Source organism: Capsicum annuum, chromosome 1, assembly GCF_002878395.1.
Source record: "Capsicum annuum cultivar UCD-10X-F1 chromosome 1, UCD10Xv1.1, whole genome shotgun sequence".
Lineage (NCBI taxonomy): Eukaryota > Viridiplantae > Streptophyta > Magnoliopsida > Solanales > Solanaceae > Capsicum > Capsicum annuum.
Genome location: NC_061111.1, coordinates 81,474,365 through 81,498,187, shown reverse-complemented (window position 1 = coordinate 81,498,187; position 23,823 = coordinate 81,474,365). Strand labels below are relative to the sequence as shown.

The window sequence follows — 23,823 nt, the reverse complement described above, 5'->3', positions numbered from 1 at the left end:
TGAAAGAAGGTCGAGAGGAAATTCTATAATGAATGGATAAAATATTGTAGAAGATGACCACAACTCCAAAAAACACAAGAAAGTTGGACATTAAAGCAATCAACCCAAGAAGAAATTTAAGGAAAAGTGCTTTAACTGTGGCAAGATTGGCCACAAGTCTACGAATTGTCGTGCTCCATAGAAAGGTAATAAAAAGGACCAAGCAAATATGTCTGAGTCCAAGAAAGAAGTAGATAATCTATGTGATATGCTGTCCGAATGCAACTTGATGGGAAATCCTCGCGAATGGTGGATGGATTACGGTGTCACCCGTAATGTTTTTGCTAATAAGAAGTTATTTGCTGATTTTACTCTGGCTCAAGAGCAAGGAAAGATCCTCATGGCTAACTCCGTTATTGCAAAAGTAGAAGGAACAGGAAAAGTATGCTTGAAAATGACTTCAGGCAAAGTGTTGACACTTAACAATGTCTAGTACGTACTAGAGTTAAGAAAGAACTTGATTTCTGTATCACTTCTAGACATGAACGGATTCAAATGTGTATTTATTTCTGAAAAATTATACTTAGTAAAGGAGAAGTGTATGTATAAAAAGGCTACCTCAATGAGGACCTATTAAAAATGAATGTTGAAATCAATAAAAGTTCAGTTTGTTCTTACTTGCTTGAGTCTTATGATTTATGACATGAACGATTAGGACATGTCAATTACAAAACATTGTGTAAACTAATTAACTTAAAAGTTTTGTCAAACTTTGAGTGCAATAAATCAAAATGTCAAACATGTGTGGAGTCAAAGTATGCTAAGCATCTGTATAAGTCCGTTGAAAGGAATTCCAATCCCTTAGACTTAATACACAATGATATTTTTGTGATATGAGGTCAACACCATCTCGTGGTGGAAAAAAATATTTTATAACTTTTATTGACGATTGACTAGATACTGTTATGTCTATTTGCTAAATAGTAAGGATGAAACAATAGATGCATTTAGGCAATATAAAACTAAAGTTGAAAACCAGTTAGAGAAAAAGATCAAAATGATAAAAAGTGATAGGGGCAGAGAATATGAATCTCCCTTTATACAAATATGTGTAAAGAATGGAATTGTCCATCAAACTACAGTTCTGCATTCACCTCAATCTAATGGAATTGCGGAAAGAAAAAATCGAACCTTGAAGGAAATGATGAATGCCTTACTAATAAGTTCAGGTTTACCGCAAAACTTGTGGGGGGAAAGATATCCCTACGGCTAACCGAATACTCAATAGAGCGCCCCATAGTAAGACACAATCAATTCCATATGAAAAATAGAAAGAAAGGAAACCCAACTTGAAATATTTCAAAGTGTGGGGGTGTCTAGCGAAGGTCCAAGTTCCTGGATAGGACCTAAGATGGTAGACTGCGTGTTCATAGGATATGCTAAAAGTAGCAAAGCATGTCAGTTTTTGGTTCATAAATTCGAACATCCAAATATCAATGAAAATATGGTAACTAAATTAGATAATGCTGAATACTTTGAACACATTTATCCGTATAAAACTAGACATGAACAGTCTAGTAGAGGGTCTAAACGATCTCAAAATAAACCAAGTGAGGATGTACATAATGATGAGAATCCAAGATGTAGTACACGTCAAAGAACATTAACTTCGTTTGGATCAAATTTTGTAATATTTCTCTTAGAAAATGAGCCTCAAACATTTAAAAAAGTGATGGCATCTTCGAACTCATCCTTTTGGAAAGAGGCAGTCGATACTGAGATTGATTCAATCTTAGGCAACCATACATGGGAGTTGTTGATCTTCCTCCAGGAAATAAACCTTTAGGTTCTAAATGGATCTTCAAAAGGAAAATAAAATTTGATGGTACTATTGACAAATACAAGACAAGACATGAAGTAAAAGGCTTTAAACAAAAGGAAGGCCTTGATTACTTTAATACATACTCGCCAGTAACGAGGATAACGTTAATTCAGATGTTAATTGCCTTGACAACAGTATATGATCTTAAAATCCATCAAATGGATGTGAAACAACATTTCTAAATGGAGAATTAGAGAAAGAAATTTACATGGAATAGCGTGAGGGTTTTGTCGTTTCAGAAAAAGAAAATAAGGTGTGTAAACTTGTTAAGTCACTTTATGGACTAAAACAAGCACCTAAACAATGACATCCAAAGTTTGACCAAACCATGTTGGCAAACGGGTTTAAGATTAATGAATGTGATAAATGTGTTTATATTAAAGACACTCCAAATCACCAATTCATTATTTGTTTGTATGTGGATGATATGTTGATCATCAGTAGAGACATTTCTAACATAAATTCCATGAAACGAATGCTCGAGATCAAGTTCAATATGAAAGACCTTGAAGTTGTGGATGTGATTTTAGGAATAAGAATTTATAGGACTCCACAAGGGTTGGTGTTGTCACAGTCTCATTATATCAAAAAGGTACTTGACAAATTCAAGTATATGAAATTTGGTATTGCCAAGACTCTATTGGATGTGATCTTTGCACTTCAAAAGAATGAAAATGAAAGAGACCCACAATTTGAGTATGCAAGAGTATTGAAATATTTAATGTATATAATGAATTGTACATGACCAGACATAGCATGCGCTATTAGTAAGTTGAGTTTGGTACACGAGTAATCCCAACAAAACTCATTAGATGACAATGAAAAGAGTTTTGGGGTATCTTAAATACACTCAAGACTATGCTTTACATTATAATAAATATCCTACGGTACTTGAAGGATATAGTGATGCAAATTGGATCACCGGATCGAACAAAGTAAAATCCATGAGTGGATATGTGTTTACTATCGGTAGAGAAGTGGTCTTTTGGAAATCATCCAAACAGACATGTATCGCTCGCTCCACAATAGAATCTAAATTTATCGTATTGGATAAAGCCGGTGAAGAAGCAGAATGGCTTAAGAATTTCTTGGAAGATATTCCTTATTAGCCCAAACCAGTGGCACAAGTATGTATACACTGTGATATCCAAACGATAATAGGTAGGGCAGGGAGCATGATGTATAATGGTAAATCTCATCACATAAAATGGAGATATAATACCGTTATAGAACTTCTCTCTAGTGGAATTATCACTGTTGACTATGTAAAGTCAAAGGATAATATGTCAGATTCATTTACAAAAGGCCTGTCTAGGGAAGGAGTTGAGAGGACATCCAAGGGAATGAGTTTAAGGCCTAGGATAAGTCAGCATTGCGGTAAATCTACCTAGCAAACTTGAGATCCCAAGAGCTAGATTCAAAGAGATCAAACAAAGTTGTGTCTGACAGGTTCAACATTGTCAATATACCAACCCATTCTCATGATGTAGACTATATTTAGTAAACAAGGATAAGACTTAAAGTGAAAAGTCTTTTAATGATTATCTAAATTTGGAAGATTTGACCAAATAGTTTAATATACAAAATTGGACGTTTAGAAATGACCTATGTGAGGGCGAAGTGGAAGCCGCTTCAAGGAGAATGTTAGTAAAGGCCTATTCTCTAAGCTCTCATGAAACTAGGACGTGTTCATGGATAAAAAGAATAAAATTATGAGAATCATAAATGGTAAAAGGTTGGTTGTGTGACATGTGTTGTCTAGGTGTACATTAAAGCTCAACGATTCAAAGATATCAAATCTACCGAGTGCATCCGATGCATGTTCACTACGGAAAGTTCAAAGGGAAACCCACTTATCCAGAAGCAATCAGTCTTTGCTCAATGATCACATGCTTGTCCGTAAATTCTTCAATAGATAGCCATTCTCCATTCATGTGGGGGATTGTTGGGTTCAAGGTGTGTGTGTGAATGGAAAATGAAGGAAAAATAGTAGAGGAAAAATGAGTCCACAATAAAATGGAAAGTGTACTAAAAAATAGAAAGTCCACTAATTCTCCCACATTAGTGGGAGAAGGGAACTTTCAAGTGTTTTTAATAAGGAAAACTTACTCCACATGGTAAGTGAGGCAAGAACCAAGAGGTGCCTCACGCCGTCATCGTCGTTGCTCACTCAACTCGGCTTTGTCTTTGTATTTGGATTTGGATTTAGATTTGGATTTGGATTTGTCAAATGATCGATCGATGAGATCTATTTTTAGATAAATTTTATTTGGAAACTTGAAAACAAATGAATTTAATCCAAAAATCTGATAGAATTATTTTTCTTTATGTGTGGGTGCATTTCGGATGCCATGCCAATGCATACGCAATGTATCTCGAAAGGATGTGACCCTTCAAGGTAAAAGGCACATTGGTTAGCACAATAGCGTGACCCGCGAGAGTAGATACAACGCAGGTACGGGACCTGTGGGCGCAGATGCAGTGCAGGTAGCCACTGGAATTGGATAGTGTCACCTGCGACTGCAAATCAGGCGCAGGTCCAGCACAGATTGGGCGTAGGTGATGTGACTGTATTGAATAGGTGCCTTTTCGTTGAACTAATGCATCCTTTCTGAAAAATGCTATAAATACCTGACGTATTCCTCTAGTATAAACATAATTTTTGACAACAAACACTCTTCTTTTCTACAAAAAATCTGTGTGATCATTAGCCGTTGAGTGAGTTTGACAAATCCAATAATTTAAGGTACCAATATTGTTGGATCAATATTGTTGGATTGACGGCCACTTTATCCTGGGAGAAAGATTCCATAACCTCGGGTACAGTAAGGGAAATTATTCCTTAAGGACACTTCGTGAAGTTAGGGGAATTGGCCTTAACTTTTTGCTTCATCTCATTTCTGAAATATAACACATTTCTTAGATAGATTATTCTTAATCTTGTGTTTGAAGGTGTTGTGCAACTTCATAAGTGTCCTTGTTTTAAGACTTGAACTTGTGTTGAAATTATTGTGTACCTATATATAGATTTATGTACCCAAAAATATTGAAAATAACAAGTTTGATGAATGAAAATGACTGGTTATGACAAGTCACACTACAATTTCAATAATGTTGTACATTTATATGAGGATTGAGAAACCCATGGAGAATATGATGAAGAAGTTAATAACAATGAGGAAGATATTTTAGGAGATGAACTTAAAGAATATGATGTTGATTATGAATCAGAGGATGCTTTTACCAAAGAGGATGTGAGTGTAGGTCCAATCTCAGAAATGTAATTTAGAGATAAAATTTCTTTGTTTGCATTGTACAAAGAATATGCACGGTTGAATGGCTTTTCTGTTGTAAAAAAAATTCCAACAAGATGGGTGGTAATACTGCTAGGTATGTAAATTATTGTTTTGATCAAGATAGAAATCGCAAAGCTAAGTTTACCACAAAGAGTAATAATTTTAAAGCTAGGATCACTGTCGTTTTTTATAAAAAATAGTTGTTGGTGTATCTCTAAATTTGTTAATGAGCATGATTTGCTCCCTGCTATATCTCGACTAATGGTTGGTCATAGGTCGCTTAGTAAATCTTTGAAGAGGAATCTTGTAGCTCACGATCAATAAGGAATTAGAACCCCTAAAAATATTAGACTTGTCGAGGTTCAACATGGTGACCACAAAATTTGGGTTGCACTCCAAAGGATTGTAGGAATTTTATTTTGAGGAATAGAATTTTGAAATGAAAGAAGGGATACATTGTCACTGCTCAACTTTTTCATGAAATGCAGGTAAAAGATAGAGAGTTTTTTAATTTAGTAGACGTTGATAATAGGGGTAGGCTATGAAATGTGGCATGGGTGAATTCACATTGTAAGGCAACTTATGAGAACTTTCATGATGCAATATGCTTTGATATGACGTATCTTGTGAATCGCTACAATGTTCCTTGTGCTTCATTTGTTGGCATTAATCACCATAGACAATCAATACTACTAGGAAGTGCTCTAATATTTCATGAAGATATCATTAGTTACAAATTGGATTTTAGAACTTTCTTTGAAGCCATGGAAAATGTTCATCTAACTGCTATCATAACTGACCAATGCCCAAGCATTAAGCCAGCCATTGCAAATATTCTTAAAGTTGCCTCTTTACTTAAGTAGGATTTCTGATTCTAAAATTGCACACGTAGAATTAAAGTCCATGATTCCTTTAAAGTATTAGTATTGAAAAATTTGAGATAAGATGGATAGAATATATTGCAAAGTATGATTTGCAAATAAGGGATTAGTTCAAAAATCCTTACATTGAGAAGGAGAAATAGGTTCCTGCTTACCTTGACGTGTTCTTTTATATTGGTATGCTATCTATGCAAAGAAACGAGGAGATGAATATGTTATTTAATGAATATATTTCCTGTCAAATACCTTGAAGCTTTTTGTTCACCAAAATGAGATAGCTATAAGAGTTAAACATGAGATAGAATTGGAAGCGAAATACAAATCAAAGAGCTTTCATATTATAAATTAGTCACTATTCAAGTGGGAGAAACAGGTAATTCGGTGTTATATGCGTATACTGTATGAATTTTTCATGACACAATTAAGAAAATTATATCATTGTGAAGTCAGCACCCCCGATGATTATGAAGTTATCCCTGGTGTTGAGAAATTTATATTTAGTGATTATTTAGTTATGCATAAAAATAGTGGAAATCCAGTAGCGTAAATAATTAAATATAGGCCTAGGGTGATTATTTTAATTGTAAATGCCAATGGTTTGAGTTTAGGGGTATACTTTGCTGTCATATAATCATGATCTTGGCACGCAAGAAGATTGATAAAATTGATGAAGGTATATATTGACTAGGTGGAGAGGAGTTGTCATTCGACCCTATTTAAATCAATTCTTTCTGGGAGGTTACCTAAATATGACTTGTGAGTAAAAGACATATCAGGGCATGCTGAAGTATTTTGACTAGACTTGTGATATAGCATTATGCACTGACGTGTAAGTTCATTATGTTAAAACATATTTTAAAGAGAATTGCGTATGATCTTAAAAATTTGAAGGATAATATGATTGTGGCAGACCCCGATTTGGATGAAATAGATCAAACTAAAGGTACAATTCTATGAGATCTCAATACATTCGTTCATATAGAAGTCCACATGTAACTCAAAGTAGAGGAAGAACTTAATACTACTTTTTGAGTTCATAGCTGCGTGTTGGATATAGAGCTACTAATGGTGGAAGAACTAGTATTAGAGGTGGTGGCAGGGTTCGTGGTAGGGTCGGTGGCAGGGGTGGTGGAAATTATTATTATCGGGGTGGTGTCAGAGGCAGTGATAGAAACGCTTAGTGCAACGGTAAAGGTAACGGACTAGGCAGAGCTAGAATCATAGAGCATGATAATTCTCTAGTTGACAATGAGGTATACTTTTACTATTGTAATTGATTTGTAATTTAAACATATCCTTTTTATTATATTGTCTTCTTAATTATAATTGCAGCAAATCGATGCTACACTATCATAAAAAATCTTGTATGATCTCAACGGTGGTCCAAACTTGAAGTTGTAAGAATTGATACAACAGTTTTGTGTTATAATAATCTGCATTTTTAAACAAAACATGCACTTTTTCCTGCTGCATTGCCATTATTTTTTGATTTCATTCTAGCACTTTCTTGATTATGAATTATGAAATTTTATTTTGCAACACTTTGTTATTTGCATGGGTTTAAGATATATTAAATCTACTATTAGCTTAAGTTTTCATTTCCAGTAATATTTCTTGGTTCCTTGTCTTAAATCTGTTGTTAGCTTTACTTTAATGAAAAAAACTGTAGCTTAAGTTATTTCTCTGTCAAACTATTGCGCACTGCATTAATATTTATCTAATAGAATTAATTTATTTTGTCCAGGTGCATCATATTCTTGTTAGTATTTGTTTCAATTTTTTGTACTTTAATTGTGTCAAATACCAAAGAACCGAATTAAAAAAATCAAACTGAATCGAATGAAATTTGAAAAATTGAATCAAACCTAATTAGTTTGTAACTAGTTAAAAATTAGCTGCTTTAGAAATGATGCCTTGTTCTGTGTTGTTTCTTGGCAACACATCTTTTGATGGTAAGCATTCATAAGACTTATTTGAAATGCTATACCTAGGATTTGGAATATATCAATTGCACAAAGGTTAGCTTTTCAAGTTCAATAGTGGAAATCAATAAGGTTAAGCTTTGTTTAAGTGATTTTCAATGATCACTTTCACTTTTAGAGTTTAATAATACTGTTTTCCAGTGACTAATCCTTACTGAAAATTTTGTATTGTAAGGTTAACGATTAACTCAATAATGATCGATCACTGATAACTGAATCGATAACGATTAATAATGCAAGAACCATCCGGTAACAAGAAATCTTATTTTTTCATACGGTCTCACAATTAAGTTATCTTAATCCTAGGCAAAAACTGATCTAGTTGACGATGTAGTTGCAACGCAAGACTGCATAGCTGTGTGGGCGATATAATTTCATTAAATTTAAATCTGTACAAAATTTGAATTACATTAAATTCAAAATATATTACTCCCAAATAAATATTATGGATTAATATAATTAGATTAATTATTTAAGTCCAAACATATATGGGTTTAATTAAAGTCCAATTTTTATTGGGCTAGCCCATTGATTTGGGCTACAAATGATAAGCCCACTTTAATAAGCCCAAGATATTATCATATTCTAGAGGCCCAAATAAGTGCCACATGTCAAATGACGTGGCATGCCAAGTCAAGTGAAGGAGCCAATAGAACCATGCCACATGTCAAAATGATGCAGCAGGCCCATGAAATAACAACCCATAAAAAGTCACTACATCAATTAAATTTGATTGGTCAAAGAAAGTAATATTCATCATGACTCTTCCTTTCCTACAACTATAAATAGGGGTCTCATAATTCAGAAAAAAAACCCCCAGAACTCTAACAAGAAGCAAGAGAAAGATTGTGGATCAAACGCTGCAATTTCTTTACAAAGCTCGGGCATTCAAAACAAGTTCATGAAGATTCAAGATTAAGACTGCAATATTCAAGAATAAGCTCAAAAGCCCTTGAATTCAAGCACAAGTCAAGATCAAATCCCTCAAGTCTATCAATCAAGTTCAGATTCAAGATCAAGGTTTAAGCCCTTTAATTTATATTTGAAAAGGCGAATCGGAGGATTCATAGAGATTGTAACACTCTCATTGAAATCAATAAATTGATTATTGTAATATATTTTTCTTATCTCGATTTATTTATTTCCTGACTCAAAATTTTATTGTCCAACAAATTCTGGCACGCCTAGTGGGACAATCTCTGTCTCTCATCTCAACTTTTCATACTTTAAAGTTTAAGAACAATGAAATGACTTCTAGGAAAGTCAACTCTCAATCAACTATTGCCAAGGCTACTGATTCAAAGTTCTCTGCTGAAGTAGAAAGCATCCTTGGTGTTACTTTTGGAAGCTTAGGAGCTATCACAAGGAACAAGGCAGGTTTGCTAGGACAACGAACACATCCAGTGTCATCCGAACCAACTCTAATTTTTGGATCTTCAACCCCAAAATAAAAGAAGTCCAATGCAAGTGCTTTGAAAGGAGGAAGAAGTGTGGTGGAATCTCTTAAGAAGACTCTAGCTCTACTTGATCATTCTGATTCCAAATACTTTAGCACAAAGAGCGATGGTTTTTCAAGAAACTCATCATCTCCAACTACACCACATAAGTTGAGCACTTCAAGGATCAACTTGTGCAATAATCTATGCTACTCTCCAACATCTTCAGTAATTATGCAAGCAATGGTGATTGATGCCTCATCTATGGAGGAGCAACTTGAGAATCTAGCAAAGGCAATTGAGGGCCTGACCAAATATATTCAGAATCAAGATGCTCGAATTGATAAGATAGTGGATAGGGTGGAAGGTCTGATAGACAGAGAGTCTAGCCATGCACCTGGAAAATCTCCAGAGGTTCAGAAGACATAAAATCCTATGAAACAAACACCACCGACTAAAGAGGTATAAGTTTCTTCTAAGGGAATGATCCCAATTGGGCAATTGAGGGAATTCATTGAAGGGACCCTCAAAGACAAGTATGATGTTGTCACCAAATTTTTCCTTGTGTATACCAAGCCCTACACTACGAGGATAGATAGCCTCAAAATGTCTGTTGGCTATCAACCCCCCAAATTTCAATAATTTGAGGGCAAAAGAAACCCAAAAAACATGTCATACACTTTGTTGAGACATGTAACAATGCCAGAACTTACGGTGACTATCTTGTCAAACAGTTTGTTCATTCTCTAAAGGTAAATTCCTTTAATTGGTATACAGACCATGAGCCTAATTTCGTCGATAGCTGGGAGCAATTGAAGCACGAGTTCCTAAATCACTTTTATAGCATAAGGCATACAGTGAGCATGGTAGAGCTTACAAATACTCAGCAAAGAAAGGATGAACCAATCATTGACTTCATCAATCGATGGAGAAATACTAGCTTGAACTGCAAAGATAGGCTCAGTGAAGCTTCTACAATAGAGATGTGCATCCAAGGAATGCACTGGGAACTTCTCTACATCTTGCAAGGCATTAAATCTAAATTCTTTGAAGAGATAGCTACTTGTGCTCATGATATGGAGTTAAGCATTTCTTCTGCTGGAAAAGGATCAACGCCTATCCATGAGCCTCGAAGGGGAAATAATAAGTAGGAGCCCAAAAGATGGGGCAAGTTTGTCCCCAAAAATGATAATAAGGAGTCCATGAATATCGATGTGTCTCCTGTAAAGGTCACCACAAAGGTGAGCAAGAAGCAAAGTGTGAAGACGACTTCTGGAGCACGTCTGGATCAGAAAAATTTAAAAGAGATGCAAGAAAAGGAATATCCCTTCCTTGATTATGATGTTGCTGAGATTTTTATGAACTCCTTGAACATAAGCTCATTGAACTCCCAGAGATGAAGCATCCCAATGAAGCTGGAAGGACCAATGTCCCTAATTACTGCAAATATCATAGGCTTGTAAGTCATCTTCTGGAAAAGTACTTTGTCTTTAAAGATAAATTCATGCAACTGGCAAAAGAGAAGAAGATATTCTTCGATGATGAGATGGTCATTTCTCATTAAATCTTTATCAATTTTGGCTCACTCGACCCTATCCAAATATGTGTTGAAGAGCATAATAAGAAGATATTAGAACCTGACAGGTCTTTAGTTGACGAAGGTGATGATGAAGGTTGGACTCTGGTGACTAGGCGCAGACACAAGAAGATGAGCCTACAAAAGGAGTCATCCAAGCAGCCAACTAGAATGAGAATGGTAAAGAAACCAAGGAAATAAAAGCTGGTTGAACTTTTAAAAAGGAAGACTGTCACAGAGCTTCACCCCCCAAAACTTTAGTGTCCGGTGACTTTAGAGAAATTTTTATTGAGTTGGTTTCGTGTAAAGACCGCCCAAGTCAACCGTGAGGTGTCTTGTTTTAATACCACCAAAGAGGGGGCAAAGTGTGAGAATCTACCCATGGAAGTTCCTTCATCTTCCAAAAAGCTTGCTGAAACTCTTGACAAAGAGGCACATGTATGTGATACAAAAATCACATTCACAAATAATAATTTTCTGCTTGGTGAGGCCCTATATAACCATCCCTTATACATGGTGGGTCAAATTCTAGGAAAGAAGATCAATAGAATCTTGATAGATGAGGGATCTGGAGTCAACATCCTGCCTATCCACACGATGAAGAAACATGGCATCGCTACTAGCGTACTGAATGAAAGTCGTATAATGATCCAAGGATTCAACCAATGAGGCCAGAGGGCCATGGGATGTATCAAGTTGGGGATTCGTATGGATGATTTTCAATCAAACCCATTGATGCATGTGATCAATGCCAAAAATTCATACAATATATTGCTTGGTAGGCCTTGGGTGTACGGGAACAAAATTATCTCATCCTCTTATTATCAATATTTGAAGTACCTCAAAGGCGAAGTGGAAAGAAAGATAGTTTCCGATGATGAGCCATTCACTGAAGCTGAGTCATATTTTGTTGATGAAAAATTCTACTTAAAAAATTATATTGTGGATGAGAAGAGGGTTGAAGATATCACTAAGACCAAGTGTGATGATCTTGCATCTAAGAAGGTCGCGATGATGTTGAAAAAGTTTCCACCAAGAAGCCTCTCTCCACTTTAAATAAAGAAGTATCACTTCTACGAGAAAGAAGGCAACTCCTATTCTTCGCTATGTACCAAAGGTAAAGAAAGAGAAAGATCACCCATCGAATTCCCAAGATAATGTGCTAAAGGGGATAACTTTACCTATCAGGAAGATTGATGTAATAAATCCATCCTCAAGACTTCTTGAAGAATCTGTGGCTCAAAATCTACCACAAGAAATGACCCTTCCTACGAAGCGTACGAAAGATGGTTTTGATCCAAATGCATATAAGCTATTTGTAAAGGCTGAATACAATCATAATGAGCCATCAAGGTTGGGCAAACTTTCGTCGGAGGGTAAAACCAGGAAGACACGTGAAGGCCTAGGATACATGCAGCCACCTCCAATTCGCATCTCCATAAGAAGGGCAGTCAGTTATTACATCACTGTGGAAGAATAATCCACTGGTGCTAATAAAAGACCCTCTGTATTTGACCCAATTGAAGGGTCAACTGCAAGAACTTCTATGTTTGAAAGGTTGGGACATCTAAATAAGAATAAAAGCAACAAGCATAAAAGGAGTCGTCAAAGTACGATGATACACTCTTCACTTAAAATACAGAAGGATTTCTAAAGTTTGATTTCTTCTAAAATGAAGCGATAGACGAAATTGGTAGTTTCATGCAATGCGGTGCTAAAGGCAAAGGAGCATACTATGGTTTATACCAACCAACGCGAAGAAGATGAAAAGAGTATTGACTCCTCATATTATGTTACGACCTAGAACGAGAAAAATGTCCCATCTTAAATGAAGGTTGATGAAGAGATAGAAGATTCCTTTGGGTGTTATCATATATCCATCATCGATGATGATGCTCAAGAAGAGGAAGATGCTGGAGATGCTCCATCATAACTTCAAGAAGGATTAAAGGCCACAATAGATCTCTTGAAGGAAGTTAATCTTGGAACCGATGAAGACCCAAGGTCAACTTACCTGAGTGCATTTCTAGAAGTAGAGAAGGAAATCGCTTATATGGACATACTCAAGGAATATATAGATATCTTTACCTAGAGCTATAAGGAAATGCCTGGCTTAGATCTAAAAGTAGCGATCTATCAGTTGGTGGTCAAGAATGGTGCCCGTTTTGTTAAGCAAACCAGAGACGCTTTAGGCCGGAGTTGGTTACTTTGAGCGAAAATAAAGTTAACAAACTCATTGAAGCTGGCTTTATTTATAAAGTCAAATATCTCACATGGATTTCAAGTATTGTTTCAGTATGTAAGAAGAATCGCCATATTCTAGTTTGTGTCGACTTTCGGGATCTCAATAATGTCTGTCCTAAGGATGACTTTCCAATCCCCATACCAGAGTTGATGATTAACGCCACCACTGGTTATAAGGCAATGTCCTTCATGGATGGTTCATCCAGCTACAATCAAATTTGTATGACGCTAAAGGATGAAGAACTCACTGCATTTCAATACGCCCAAAGGTATTTATTGCTATAAGGTAATGCTTTTTGGTTTAAAGAATGCTGGAGCCACTTATCGAAGGGATATGTAGAATATCTTTGACGGCCTTCTCTATAAAAATATTAAATATTACGTGGATGATCTAGTGGTGAAGTCAAGAAAGAGAGGCACCACTTAAAAGACCTAAGAATGGTATTCGAGTTACTTCGAAGATATCAACTTAGGATGAATCCATTAAAGTGTGCCTTTGGAGTAACTTCTGGAAAGTTTCTTAGCTTCATTGTACGATACTGAGGAATTAAAATTGATCAAGCCAAGGTCGATGCAATTTTGAATATGCCCGAGCCTCAAAATATTCATGAGTTAAAAAGCCTTCAAGGAAGGCTAGCATATTTAAGCAAACCTGTCCAAAAAGTGTCAACCATTTAGTCGTCTCATGAAAAAGGACACTCTCTTCGAATGGGACCAAGCTTATAGTAATGAATTTGAGAGTATCAAATCATACTTAATGAAGCCACCAGTTCTTATGGCACCCATACCTAGAAAATCATTGATACTCTACATTGCGGCACAAGAGAGGTCAGTTAGAGCACTATTGGCTTAAGAAAATAGTAAAGGCAAAGAGAACTCTCTTTACTATCTGAGCAGAATGATGATACCAAATGAGATAAAGTATTATCCAATCAAAAAGTAGTGTTTGGCATTGGCCTTCTCAATTCAAAAGATAAAATAGTACTTTTAAGCTCATGTTGTCCGTCTTTGTCTAGGGAAAATCCCACCAAGTTTGTAATGTCAAAACCAGTCCTTAGTGACCGACTTGCAAGGTGGTACCTTTAATTTCAACAATTTGAGATTGTGTACGTTCCCTAAAAGGCTGTAAAGGGACAAGCGTTGGCTAACTTCTTAGCAGACCACCTGATACCTGATGATTGGGAACTAAGTGATGAACTTCCTAATGAAGATACAATGGTCATTGAAGCAAGAACCCCATTGAAGATATACTTTGATGGTTCCACACATCGAGATGGAGCTGGTGCCGGTGTGGTGTTCATCACTCCACAAGAAGAGGTCATCCCATACTCTTTTACCCTAACAAATCGTTGCTCTAATAATGTTGCTGAATATCAAGCTTTAATACTTGGACTTGAGATGACAGTTGACATGAAACAACTGCAATTACAAGTCTTTGGTGACTCCTAATTGGTGATCAAGTAGCTTTTGGGAAATTATGAAGTCAGAAAGCCTGAGCTACAACCATATCATGATTATGTACAGAATTTGATAGGGTAGATTGGAGAGGTAACCCTCCAACATATGCTAAGGAGAGAAAATAAGTAAGCTGATGCCTTAGCTGCTTTGGCCTTAACCCTAACTCTTCTAAATCAGACGCAAGTTACTATCCGCCAAGAATGGGTTGTACCACCATCAAATAAGGTGTAGAAAACATGGTTAAATACCTCGTTGTTGTGTCTGAAGCTATAAAAGAAGATTGTAACAACCTATCATTGATTATTTATGTTATGGAATACTTCTAGAAGATCCAAGGAGAAAGACTGACATTCGTCGTCGTGCACCTTGATTTCTATACTATAAGGACACACTGTATAGAAAATCATTTGAAGGAGTACTGTTATGGTGTTTGGGAGAGGAAGAAGTAATTCAAGCTTTGCAAGAAGTGCACTCGGGAGTTTTTGGATCACGTCAGTCCGGACCAAAGCTCCATTTTCACATTAAAAGGATAAGATATTATTGGCCAACGATGGTGAAAGATTGCTTGGACTATGATAGAAGATGCAAAGCTTGCCAATTCCATGCAAATTTCATACATCAACCTCCAGAGGTACTACATCCAACTGTAGCATCTTGGTCATTTAATGCTTGCAGAATGGATGTTGTTGGTCCACTACCAAAGTCTTCTGGTGGACCCTTATACATCTTGGCCGCGACAGATTACTTTTCAAAATAGGCTGAAGTTGTTACTCTCAAGAAAGTAAAGAAAGAAAATATTGCAAACTTTATCCTTGTGAATATCATCTACCGCTTTGGAATTCCTCAATACATAATAACCGTTAACGGCAAGCCATTTGATAACAAGTTGATGAATAAGATTTATGATCTCTTTGGCTTCAAGCAACGTAAGTCTTCAATATATCATGCTGCCGCTAATGGTCTAGCTAAAGCCTTCAATAAGACTTTATGTAACTTGTTGAAGAAAGTCATCTCCAAATCTAAATGAGACTGGCATAAGCGAATGAAAGAAACGTTATGGGCATATAGGACAACTTATCGTACACCGATGCAAGCAACCCCATACTCACTTGCTTTTGGAGTTGAAACAGTCCTGCCACTTGAGTGTCAAATACCTTCTTTGAGACTGGCTATTCAAGGAGGGCTCACCGATGAAGAAAATGCTAAGTTGCATCTTACGGAGTTAGAAGCTCTTAATGAGAAGAGGCTGGAGGCTCAACCATATCTTGAATGCGATCAAGCCTGACTATCTCGTTCTTTCAACAAAAGGGTTCGCTTAAGGTGCTTCCAAGTTGGAGATTAATTCCTTGCAGTAAGAAGGCCCATTATCACTTCTCATAAGTTTGGGGGTAAATTACAAGAGGCATATTTAAATGGTGCATACAAACTTGTCAATGCAGATGGAGTGAAAATCGGCCCTATAAATGCCAAGTTCTTGAAGAAGTACTATCCTTGAAGGAATATGACACTCTTTAAGGCATGAGTATAAACTACATGTACACTCTTTAAGGCACGATTATAAACTTTATGTACACTCCTTAAGGCACGAGTATAAACTTCATGTACACTCCTTAAGGCACGAGTATAAACTGCATGTACACTCCTCAAGGCACGAGTATAAACTGCATGTACACTCCAAAATCCCAAATTTGGAAGTTTAACCGCTCAAAATGTCAAATTTGGAAGTGAAAGTTGATAAAATTTCCAAGTCTTCAAATCAGGGCCTCTCGCGGGTTTATTCTTAAAAGGAACTAAAAATTTTCATGCCTTAAGATGGACAAAATTTGTCCCTTTGCACCTTAAACTGGTCTCTCACGGGTTTATCCTTGAAAGGATCTCAAAATTTCCATGCCTTAAGGTGGACAAAATTTGTTCCTTTGCACCTTAAGTTGGCTTGTCACGGGTTTATCCTTAAAAGGATATCGAAATTTTTATGTCTTAAGGTGGACAAGATTTGTCCCTTTGCGCCTTAAGCTGACCTCTCACGGGTTTATCCTTAAAAGAATATCAAAATTTCCATGCCTGAAGGTGGACAAGATTTGTCCCTTTACACCTTAAGCTAGCCTCTCACAAGTTTATCCTTAAAGGATATTGAAATTTCCATGCCTTAAGGTGGACAACATTTGTCCCTTTGCACCTTAAGTTGGCCTCTTACGGGTTTATCCTTAAAGAATATCAAAATTTCCATGCCTTAAGGTGGACAATATTTGTCCCTTTGCACCTTAAGCTGGCCTCTCACGAGTTTATCTTTAAAGGATATCAAAATCTTCATGTCTTAAGGTGGACAAGATTTGTCCCTTTGCCCCCTTTGCACCTTAAGCTGGCCTCTCACGGGTTTATCCTTAAAGGATATCAAAATTTCCATGCCTTAAGGTGGATAAGATTTGTCCCTTTGCACCTTAAGCTGGCCTCTCACGGGTTTATCCTTAAAAGGATATTAAAATTTTCATGCCTTAAGGTGGACAAGATTTATCCCTTTACACCTTAAGCTGACCATCAAAAAGGGCCCATACTTAGAGAAGACCATCGCATAAATGCATCAGTAAAAGGGTCCATACTTAGGGAAGACCATTGCATAAATGCATTGGTGAAAAAGCCCATACTTAAAGAAAATCATGCATCTTCAAGCAAACAATTTTTGGACTTAAGGTAACGGAGGCCAAGTTAAACTTTCGCACCTTAAGCCGATGTCCACCGTCTTCAAGAAAAAAATTTTTGGACTTAAGGTGACGGAGCCGAATTTAAACTCTCGCACCTTAAACCGATGTCCACCATCTTCAATTAAAAATTTTTGAACTTAAGGTGATGGAAGCCAAGTTAAACTCTCGCACCTTAAGCCGATGTCCATCATCTTCAAGCAAAAAATTTTCGGACTTAAGGTGACGGAGGCTAAGTTAAAATCTCACAACTTAAGCCAATGTCCACCGTATTCAAGCAAAAAAATTTCATACTTAAGGTGACGGAGGCGAAGTTAAACTCTCACACCTTAAGCTGATGTTCACCATCTTCAAGCAAAAAATTTTCTGACTTAAGGTGACGGAGGCGAAGTTAAACTCTCACACTTTAAGACTATGTCCACCGCCTTCAAGTAAAAATTTTTTGGACTTAAGGTGACGGAGGCGAAGTTAAACTGTCGCACCTTAAGCCGATGTCCATCGTCTTCAAGTAAAATTTTTCGGACTTAAGGTGACGGAGGCAAAGTTAAACTCTCGCACCTTAAGCCGATGTCCACCATCCTTAAGTAAAATTATTCGGACTTAAGGTGACAGAGGCAAATTTAAACTCTCGCACCCTAAGCCGATTGTTGCATATTGCTATCTGTTTCAATTCTCCAAAAGCAAAACCAAAAAAAAAAGAGAGGAAATAAGAAAGAAAGTAAAAACACAAATAGAAAGGATGTTACATGTCAAGCGTTGTGATCTTGAAAGTTGTATATCACCAACTTGGATTGAGACAAGATGCCTTAAAGAGAATAAAGCCCTCAAAATCTAGTTTGAAACATCAAAACTCTCTTTGGTGGTGATGGTCCCACATCAAGATATAAATTATTTGGTGAGGCGACGTAAATCTGGAATCCTCTGTCGGACAACATATAGGATCGCCTTCAAAAACTCATCCAGAACAATATAAGAAGTTTTAAAATACAAATTTTGGATATGTTATAAATGCATGTTTCCGGCACTTATAGTATTAAGCGGATCATAATTTCGATACTCTCACATTGAGATATAATTTTTTTGGTGATGTTGCATAAATCTAAAATTGTTAATCCATCAAAACCCAATGTTAATTTTGGGATAACACCTGAAAATATCTCGATTGTATTAAATTATGAATTTTAGATATGTTATATATATTTGTGTCTAGTTTCAAAAGAATCAAGCTCCTTGTGATTTTATCCTTCTTACTTCAAGATATGAAAGTTTTAGTAAAGACGCGCAGATCTGAAATTTTCAGCATGATAAAATTCAGGGCTAACCTCAAAAAAATTATCGAGAATTATATTGAAGGAATTTAAAGCTGAATTTTCGATATGTTATAGATCTCGAAGTATAGTTTCTGTAATATCAAATGGTTCATGATTTTGATAGTTGTACAATTAGTTATGAATTTTCTACCACTAACATGTTGTGATGAAAAAAGTGACGAAAATTAGAGAAAAGTAGGAGGAAAAGAAATTACCTCAATATTGTTGATGGCTTGAAAACCCCAAAATTGATATTGAAAAAGTGAGAAAACTACCTCCTTTTATAGAGTTGTAGGATGGATATTTCCTTGTCCAATATAAATTCAGATTGGAATAACTTCCATCTCCAAATTCAAATTGTAGATTGTTTCCTTCTCCAATATAAATTCAGATTGGAATAACTCCCATCTCCAAATTCAAATTGGAGATAATTTCATTCTCTTATACAAATTCAAATTGGAGGTTATTTCCTTCTCCCATACAAATTCAAATTAAAAATTATTTCCTTCTCCCATACAAATTCAAATTGGAGGTTATTTTCTTCTCCCATACAAATTCAAATTGGAGGTTGTTTCCTTCTCCCATACAAATTCAAATTGGAGGTTTTTTCCTTCTCCAATCTAAGTTCAAATCGGAAGAGTTTTATTCCTAATTAAGTAAGGCGATGAAAAAGTCTTCCAAAATCTGTTTGAAATTGGATATCATGTCTCACCAATGGGTCTTAAGTGTAGAGATTCATGGAAAAAAATGAAAGAGTTTTGAGAGGCAATATCAATATGGTTCGGCTTTAAATTTTTGAATGAGGTATTCATATGTATGAAAATCGTTGAAGCATGAAGGAAACATGCTTAAATAATCATACTTCAAGACTAATCTCCAAAATATTAAATGTCTCGACAAGTCTTGAAGTAGGGGGCATTTGTGGGCGATGTAATTTTATTAAATTTAAATCTGTACAAAATTTGAATTATATTAAATTCAAAATATATTAGTCTCAAATAAATATTATGGATTAATATTACTGGATTAATTATTTAAGTCCAAACATATATGAGTTTAATTAAAGTCCAATTATTATTGGGCTAGCCCATTGATTTGAGCTACAAATGATGAACCCACTCTAATAAGCACAAGATATTATCATATTCTAGAGGCCCAAATAAGTGACACATGTCAAATAATGTGGCATGCCAAGTCAAGTGAAGGAGCTAATAGGATTATGCCACATGTCAAAATGATGCAGCAGACCCATGAAATATAAGCCCATAAAAAGGCACCACATCAATTAAATCTTATTGGTCAAAGGAAGTCTATATTCATCATGACTTTTCCTTTCCTACAACTATAAATAGGGGTCCCATAATTCAAAAAAGAACCCCCTAGAACTCTAACAAGAAGCAAGAGAAAGCTCGTGGATCAAACGCCGCAATTTCTCTACAAAGCTCGGGCATTCAAAGCAAGTTCATGAAGATTCAAGATCAAGACCGCAATATTCAAGAACAAGATCAAAAGCCCTTGAATTCAAGCACAAGTTAAGATCAAATTCCTCAAGTCCATCAAATCAAGTTCAGATTCAAGATCAAGGTTTAAGCCCTTGAATTTATATTTGAAAAGGCGAATCAGAGGATTCATAGAGATTGTAACACTCTCGTTGAAATCAATAAATTGATTATTGCCATATATTTTTATTGTCTCGATTTATTTATTTATTTCCTGACTCAAAATTTTATTGTCCAAAAAGTTGGTTTTTCAAATTTCAGTAGTGTAGGCTTTCAATTAGAATATCATATTCACAAGTGGAATACAACTGTGATCCCAAATCAAAGAAAGAAAAAAATTATTAAATCACTTTTTAAGGGTAATCTATATTGGGGCAAATAGGAGAAAAGATGAGAAGAGAAAATGCATGTTCTTTTTCAACAGAATAGGAGCAACGAACAGTTTTTGTGATTTTACTTTTGGAAATTCTTGAGCACGCTGATCTTGCTCGCAATGCAAGCTAGTAGACAAGCCAAAAATTATTCTTTTTTTCTTGTTCACGCAATGAGGTTCGCGATCTGCACTTCTTCACTACTTTGCAGATTTTTTACCTTGCCTGGGATGTTATGGTTCTTGCGACGCATCTATTCTTGCAAGCCCAGTGAGGGTTGTTTAACGCTATGCTAGGCTTTATAATGTCATCAGTTTAATATATTCGGAAATTACAAGTAGAGTAAATTAATTAACATTATTTGACACTTCACACTCTTAAAGATTAATTTGAGACTTCACTTTGGAGATATATTCACATATTACAACTAAAGTAAATTAACTTTTCAAGAGAGGTCATTTTGCATTACGATTTGCCATCAAAATGTTACTCGTATCTATTTGGGAACCAAATTTAGTAATGCAAACACATTAGTTATGGCCTTTGGGAACCAAATTTAGTAATGCAAAATTTAATCATCTTGCAAAAAGCAATAAAACAACTAATGAAGCAACTAATGAAGCAGCAGATAATAATAACTCTGATTTCATTAATCTATAACGTAATACCCAAACCATAGATTGATTTGTGCATCTGTGATCTTGAATTTCGCATCAAGTACAAGAAATCAAACAGAAAAAGTTGGTATCGCAAATCTAACACTGAGAGGTTTCTCCTTCATTGATAATGTGAAGAAAGTAACTGAAGCTGAATGCCCTGGAGTTGTCTCTTGTGCTGATATTGTTTTCTTGTTTGCTAGAGACTCTATTGTGGTCCCAGTAAGTCAACAACTTAACTGTCTAATTTCAACCACTTTTCTATTTGTTATGACCATTTTATATATATTTTCTTGGGTATGGTGGGGAGGTCCTTTCTAGAATATACCAACTGGAAGAAGAGATGGAAGAATCTCTAATGCTTCTAAAACTTTAATCGACATCCCAACTCCAACTAGTAACTCATCCACTATCCAGACTGATTTTGCTAGGAATGGTCTTGCCCGCAAATACTTGTTCCTATTATATAGTGAGCTATAATTTTACTACTTCTATTTCATTTTATGTGGCAAGTTTGACTGAGTATGAAATTTAAAGAATGAAAGAAATACTTTTGCAACTTGAGATTTATATATGTAACGCCATTTATGCGACTAAGGAATTCAACGAAGGTTGTCACATGAAATGTTTAAAATTTAAAGAACTTCAAATATACATTGAAAATAAAGTCATATAAAATGAAACAAATGTACTAATGCAAACCTATTTTGGTCTTGTGTTTCCACATCGAATAAGCTAGGTCTTAACTATAATGTTAAGGATAATCTTACTTACAAGTCAAAAATTATGAAAATCCTGAGATTGCTTGCATATAATTCTATACTCACCACTCTTTAGGTAATAACAATAATTCCTACGTGGACAAAAATATTTGAGGTGCTCACACCATTTGAGTCTCTCACTGTTCGTTATTCTCAACACGTATGCTTAATTTATTGAAACTTTTGGTGCCCAAGTTCCATGATAACGAATATGATGCTAATCTCAAGGGAAAAAATACAAATCAATCAATGAAAACACAACAATATTTGAAATGGGACATGGAGTTTCAGGACATTTGATCTAAGCTACTACAAGATTTTACTCAAAAGGAGAGAACTCTTCCAATTTGATGAAGCTCTGACAATAAGTACTGCAACAAAGTCATATATCAACCAACTAATGCAGTGTAGGGAGATCAGATATTTTAATTTATGGAAAGAGGGAAGGATTTTAGTAATTTTATTTTAGGAAAATATTCCGCACACTGATCTTGCTAGAGATGCAAGCCGATAGACGAGCCAAAAACTATTTTTGGTTCACACAATAGGTTCCCGATTTGCGCTACTTCACCGCTGTGCAAAACTTGTCCCTCTCTTGAGACGTTATGGTTCTTGTGCCGCATCTGTTCTTACAAGCTCGGTGAGGGCTGTTTAATGCTAGGCTAGGCCTTATAAGCCACCAGTTTAATATACTCACAAATTACAACCAGAGTAAATCAACTAACAATAATTTGACACTTTACTCTCTTAAGATTAATTCGAGACTTCACTTTAGAGATATATTCACAGATTACAACTCGAGCAAATTAACTTTTGAAGAGAAATCTTTTTGCATAATGATTGTCCATCAAATTATTACTCATATCTGCTCGGAAACCAAATTCAGTAATGCAAACACATTAGTTATGGCCTTTGGGAACCAAATTTAGTAATGATTTAAACATCTTGCAAAAAGTAATAAAACAACCAACAAAGCAGCAGATAATAATAAGTATGATTTCATTAATTCATAAGGTAATACCAAACCATAGATTAATTAAGGACCAAACATAAGGATTGACTAGGGACCAAACCATACACAGAGGAGCAAAGCACAAACTAAGAAACTTAATAAAAGCATGCTAATTGGTCTTTTGGTTGACAAATGAAACCTTCTGTCACGATCAATACTAAGGGTCATGATGACACTTGTCGCGACAAGCCTATCACCCAAATTGTTATGAAATAAGGAAAAACAACGTCAAAATCCAAGGTAAGGCTTCTAGAATGAAGCCGAACAACACATATACAATAATAGCAGAAAAATACATAACAAGGTTACCATGGATCTCCCAAAATCCAATGTCACAGTGTAAGAATCAAGTAAGTGCATCTCGACATCAAAATATACAAACGATAGTACAAAAAGAACACAATCTGTCTCTAAATACAAAACAACACATAAACTAAACTAGAGGAGGTAATAGATCAACTCTAGAAGCATAAATCGGCCGCTACCTTGAAAATACTCCAAACACCACTCAAATCAGCTATCGTGTAGTGCACTCTTACCTGGATCTGCATTGAAAGTGTGCAGTAGGGATAAGTATGATCCACTTGTACTCAGTAGGTATCATAGGTCAATTGAACAATATAGAAAATAAAGTATATAAAATACATACTAGGGGCACGTTACCTACAATTAGAATATATCCCAAATGATAGCCTAGACTATCTCCACTAATAGTTCTACAATATACACATATAACAAATACAAGTATGAGAAAAAAGCACAAATAGATAGATATCAAATCAAG

At 35.6% G+C, this 23,823-nt stretch overlaps 1 pseudogene; it reads left to right on the top strand.

Annotated features, from left to right (window-relative positions):
- Positions 1 to 208: 208 nt before the first annotated feature.
- LOC107855684 lies at positions 209 to 22,682 on the top strand (annotated as a pseudogene).
- Positions 22,683 to 23,823: the final 1,141 nt, after the last annotated feature.